Source organism: Zea mays, chromosome 1 (assembly GCF_902167145.1).
Source record: "Zea mays cultivar B73 chromosome 1, Zm-B73-REFERENCE-NAM-5.0, whole genome shotgun sequence".
Lineage (NCBI taxonomy): Eukaryota > Viridiplantae > Streptophyta > Magnoliopsida > Poales > Poaceae > Zea > Zea mays.
The window spans coordinates 185,550,718-185,556,924 of NC_050096.1; the positions used below are offsets into that span (position 1 = coordinate 185,550,718).

At 45.3% G+C, this 6,207-nt stretch overlaps 1 long non-coding RNA gene across 1 annotated transcript; it reads right to left on the reverse strand.

Moving 5' to 3' along the window:
* Positions 1–2,583: 2,583 nt before the first annotated feature.
* LOC100193525 (uncharacterized) lies at positions 2,584–3,972 on the reverse strand. The gene has a single exon (NR_147943.1). It is a non-coding gene; the product is annotated as an uncharacterized lncRNA (long non-coding RNA).
* Positions 3,973–6,207: the final 2,235 nt, after the last annotated feature.

Below are 6,207 nucleotides of genomic sequence, written 5' to 3' on the forward strand. Positions count from 1 at the left end.
GATGTCCTTGGGATGATTTTGCTGCGATGGCGATCATGCGGGGGATCCCTGCATTGGAGCTTCCTATAAACTGTAGCGGGTTTTCTGAAGCTAGTGAAACTTTGTAAAGGCCTCGTAGTGTTACCCTGCCTCGCCTCCTCGGTAGAGGTGTATGGGAAGTCGCGATCCCTTGGCAGATGGGTAACATGACTTGTGGGTAAAGATGCGCAACCTCTGCAGAGTGTAAAACTGGTATACTAGTCGTGCTCACGGTCATGAGCAGCTCGGACCCTCACATGATTAATTTATGGAACTAAATTCAATTTGTCATATGCATTGCATCGCAGGTGATGTTGTTATTTTTGTTCTACTACTTAATTGGGTTTGGTATTTACTTATACTTAGTAATTGCTAATAAAATTTTGACCAACTTTAAAAGCAATGCTCAGCTTCAACCATCCTCTTTGGTAAGCCTTACACTTCACGTGAGCTCCCACCTTTGGCGAGTTCATTCACATTATTCCCCACAACTTGTTGAGCGATGAACGTATGTGAGCTCACTCTTGCTGTCTCACACCCCCCCACAGGTCAAGAACAGGTACCGCAGGATGAGGTGCTTGGAGGATGTTGTGACGAGTTCGTGAGAGGTCTAGGTCGTCGTCTCCCAGTCAACTTTGGGTTGTTGGACCGTTGTCTCCTTATAATGTAATTATTTATTTATTTTGTATAGAACTCTTATTATATAGTAAAGATGTGACATTCGATCCTGTGCCATGATTCATCATATGTGTGAGACTTGGTCCCAGCACACCTAGTGATTATGTTCGCGCCCGGGTCTTGGTGCCCCAAAACCCGGGTGTGACACTTTCTTTGTGTTTGTCAGCGCATATCTCAAGTTTGCAACTTTGGCCTTGGATTGCGCAGCAAACGACTCACTAAGAGCCTTCCATGCTTCAGTCGAGGTGTCTACGGTAGCAACATGTCCGAGAGTTTCATTCGTAAGCGAGTTCAGAAGATAGGCCAGCACTTGCTGGTCCTGTGCCACCCATACCGAGTATTCTGGGCTGGGGACAGTCGCCAGTTTCTTGTCGTCTCCCAAGATCGTGATCTTTTCTGGCGGAATCTCTGTCTTCTCATCCAGATAGCGCATCAATTGTGCACCCCTGAGAACAGGCATGAATTGGGCTCTCCATAAGAGGAAGTTATCCCTCGTAAGTTTCTCTGAAACCAGAGGTCCAAGCGCCGGCAGCATCGTCGACGAAGTAGAGAAGCCCGCCATCAAACAATTCTAACGAAACTAGATTTATATGGAAGAAGTGGCTCTGATTATCATGAAAGAATTATGGAAGCTTCGTACCTCTCAAGGAGGCCGATCATGTTATATTTATAGTCACTAGTGGAGATATGTCGCCTACTCCACATCCAGCGCTCCCCGACGAAGCGCCTTCCTTCCGGTTCCCACCCACCACTCTGTGCAGCATGGACGTTTCGTGTATCACTCTTTCTTCGTCAGTAGAAAAGAAGGATTTCTTTGGAACATGTTTTACAAGAGGGCAAGATAAGTGAAGGCTTATTCTATATGCTGCTATTACTGAAGTTGGCTTGTCACATGAGAGCAAATGCCAAGATGCTGATGAGCACATATATTTGACATTTAATCCTTTATTTTGTCAGACAACAAGCTTGACAAATAATAAGGAGGAGCAAATGCCAAGATGCTGATGTATACTTATCATTTAATTCTTTATTTTGTCGGACATCAAGCTTGGCAAATAATCAGGAAGAGCCGACTGCTGCCCAGCGGAAAATGAGAGGACGTTGCCGCCAAAAACGACAGAAAGACTAGAATTAACCAAATAACGTGATTATAGGAGTTACTGTTGGGAGTGCAACGAATTTGTAGGTCCTAAATAATTTAAATCAGCTCGTATTTTGTTTTTTAGACCCAAATTTAGGAGTCTCTCGGAGATGCTCTTAGCATCAGTTTTCTAACTTTTTTCGGGTATGTTTGGTTTCCTGTCTAACTTGTCACACTTTGTCTAACTTTTTTGTTTAAAGTTAGTTTTTCAATTTGGATGACTAAACTTAGGCAAAGTGTGGTACAGCTAGCCACGAACTAAACAGACCCTGTTGGAGGATGTTTTTCAGATTTGAGTACCGATTTTGAGTATGGGTGGCCGAATAGGCCATCCGTTGGAGACAACCTAACTGATGAAACAGACCCGTTAAAGTCTTATAATGAGTACCAATAAATATCAAAAATATTTTTTCCATAGAAAATACATGAGATAATTTTTTAACGTATATTATACAAAAGCACATAATTCTACAGATTTTTAAACTACAAAATCATATAAATCAAACCAAAACTGTTAAAACCCATTAACACACAACCACAGATCTGTTAACAGTTACACAGTCTTGATGGTCAAAACCGGGTTTGGACTAAACCCATTAGACGTTGCGGAGTCGATAAAGGAATTGACTGAATGTTACAATGCTTTCAATCGATTGAACAATAGAAAAAAATGATGTTTTTACACCTATTTTAGGTGTATGTTGATTCCACGGTATTGGTTCCCCGATTCCAATTCAAGAAAATTCTGCCCTCAAAAGAAACGTCGCTTTCTTCATTGACCTCCAGAATCTGAAGTTCCCTATCAGACCTGTTTTTGTTTTTTTCCTTCCCTGTCCTTCCGTCAAATATGAGTGACAGGTAAAAAAACCATTTTACTCCTGATCTGTGTTTTTTTACATCTAGATTGTAAGGAAAAACGTACATCTAGATGTACAACCGATGCATACAACAAGGAGGTGACACCAAACTGACACAGAGGACCCTATGGGGCTCTGCATCCTCCTGAACTGCCATCCAAAGATAGTTGGCCACCGCATACCAAGACAAGCACCATGGCGCCAAGGCCTTGAAACAACCAATGGAACACAACGGCTGGGGACGCACCCCACTCTGTCTTAGTCTTGGATCTGAGCACATCGCCTGTAAACGACAAAAGGGAACGCTAGATCCACATACCTTCCAACACAAACCACTACCACTACATCGCAAATGTCGCACAATCGTCGAGCAAATGGCCAGAAGACTCCTGTCAAGACGATGAGCCGCCAGCCGAAGACTCCTAAGAGGATCTCCGCAACCTCTCCGTTGATGCCAGAGCAGAACGTCACAGGGGCGAGGAAGAGGTCGGAAGATGTTATTCCTCTGCACCATCGCCACCTCAGCCTCGCCGATGACGCCAGGAAAAGCAAGCCGCTGAGGACTGGCATCCCCCGGCAAACCCTAGATCCGGCCGAACCAGCACCAAGCCAGCCAGAAACCTAACCCTAGACCCGCTAGGACGAAACCTACCAACCCTAGATAAACTAAGAACTACAAGACCCTTCAGGATGAATCTCCAATCCTCAACAACCGCCGCCACCTCCGTCGTCGCCGTCAGTTGCCGCCACCGGGGTCGAGTCTCCTCTACAAACCAGCAAGCGCCAGAGAAGGGGAAGAGACTGTACCAGTAGACATCGCTGCCACCGAGGTCAGATGCGTCGTCGTCGAGGTTGAGGATGGTTGCTCCCAAATCGCTCAAACCAAGCTTTACTGGCCCCTCGCTGGCACCGGAGCACGCGCCGTCAAGGCGGATGGAGGGCCGGAACCACCATGTCTGCTGCCGCGTCGCCGCCACCGCTTCATCGCCACAACCCAGAACTTGACCCCTAAGCGGTGCCAAATTGAGAAGGGAGGGGACCTTCTCGCCGGCGGGAGCCCTCTTCCACACACCCGTCCCGCTCACAGATGAGGAGCCGCAATCCACCGCATCTTCGATGGCCGCAGCGGTCACCAGAGCGGGGCCAGACCGACGAGCTCGCCGGTAAGGGGAGGAGCGCACGAAATCGCCCTCGGATCGCCGCATCGTGGTCCCCACCTTCTCTTTATTGGGTTGTGCGATAGGGGCCCACCGACCAGGAGTCCGTTAGGCTGCCCGCAGTGGAGAGCTGGAAAGGCTGCGCTAAAATTTTACAGTGAAGTGGAGGGCTGCAGTGGATCACCCTATACGTTACTCTATTGTCTCTCTCCAACTCTGCGACCCTAAATCTAGCGCACTCGCAAAGCTGGTGACTGTAAGCACCAACCTTTATAATCTCTCTCCTCTCCTCGTTGGCTGGCAGCTGGGTATGGATAGGAGAGAGGTGAAAAATAAATAATAGAATATGTGATAGTTGGTATAAAGTAGATATTTAGGGTGAATATGAACGCGGAGTATTATAGGATAGAGTAGAGAATCTCGCCGACCAGGATGAAATATTCCTTTTAGAGTAGAAATTTAGGGTTCCATGAGTGCGGATAGCCTTAGCGTCCTCAAAAGGACACAATCAAGGGTTCGAGCAGGCCGTTGGGCCTTACTCGAGAGAGATCAACTTAACATTATCTTACCATATACTTTTAACTTTTTAGTTTGAAATTACTCTTTTCAAAGTACCCGTTCCATCAGAGATCATGTAGAGCGGCTGCATCGTCATGGTCAATCACCGATAGAATCAACAGCTACTACATACTCCTTTGTTTTGAAACAGATTCTTTAACCTTCAGCCCTTTATTGTCCTAAAGTCATAAGCTATACCATGAACCCATGTCGATTGTGTGTTCTCTGTGCACAATGGGCGGTAAGCCTTTAATAAGCAGATGGCTAACATTTGTGTGTTGCTTTTATGCTCCAAGCATTCCAACATAATTCTGGACTTTTTCCTTAACAAAGTATAACTTTGTGTCAATGTGTTTGGCACCACACTTGACTCGTTGTCATATGAGCTAATTACTTAATGGTTATTGCTGTTGTCAACCATTATCTATTTCGGGTATAGGTTTCCCTAAACCATTTTTCCTGTCACTCAGCCTTGCAGCATGCTATGTCGTGTCTTTCATCACAGCGATAACAATTATTTCATTCTTTGGAGCTTTTCCACACAAAAACTCCAAGTGTAAAAGTTAGCGACAATTGTGGATTTCGCTATAAATTTCACAAGTTCCATCTTCGCACTCCTAACCTTTTGAGAGCACTTGATCTTTCCAACTTAGCATGAGGCCAATATACTTTACTCCATTCTAGTGATCTATATCTGGACTGGTCATTGCCAAAACAACCCAGATACGTGAACTATGTCAGGGTAATATATTGAGCTTCCAACAGCTGAAGCACATGGTACCATATTCATTTGATCTTTTCACATCGACTCTTGGAACACTAAAGTTCCCAATTTCATTACCCTTGACTATAAGAACAAGTGTAGGTCTTTCTCGCATGCATACTTTAGAGACTTTCTAAGCATGCCTATGCAGTACTCCTAATACCCCTTTTATTTGGTCTTGGTGATCTTTCACCGAGATCAAAATCTTGAAGACAAAATTACTGTTCTTCTCCTACATTAGAATGACATCACTACTCGCAAGTTAGATGTTATTCACACACACAGGATTGGGAAATCAATTTCCCATTCTATAACTTTTGCACAGCTGCAATTGTCTCTCACTCTTTAAGAAACCCAAAAATTTCTCATTAATATATCAACCTTTAAAATATGACTTTCTAGAAACTTGTCTTCAATCCATAAATGGATTTCTGCTGACGAAGTCCCTAGGTTCTCATTGGAGAGAACCGACTTTGCTTTCATCTGATATAGCTCAGATCATGATGTTCCTCACCTCAACGATGATCCTCGGCCATAAGTAGGCGACAGCAGCCAAGCTCTCTCCCTCCCCCACTTACTCACTTCCCTGTGACACGCCTAGGCTCACAACACCACCCTTCTTCCCCTTCGGCGCACACAAGCCGAGAAGCAACTGCATCCTCTGCTCTAAACACCATGGCTGTCGGTGCTCCCCTCCCAGCTAGCCTAGGTGAGCCCCAAGCTCCCTTTTGTTCCCAAACTAGTGCGCAAGAAGCCGAGCCAGCTTCCTCCTAAGCCTCTCCTTCTACCTTGCAGCAAAAAGTCAAAAACGACAAAGAAAGTAGTGCCGCCGTTGAGCGAAAAAAAATTTGGTGCAGCCGGCTGCAAACCAGAATGTTTGCAGCCCCTCTCACAAAAAGGAGGATAGACCCCACCTGCAGGTCTATCAGGTAACGTTTTAATTGTGTTGTTGCTTCTGCGGGTGAGGTCTATCCTCCTTTTTGTGAGAGGCTACAAACATTCAAGTTTACAGTCGGTTGCACCAAATTTTTTCTC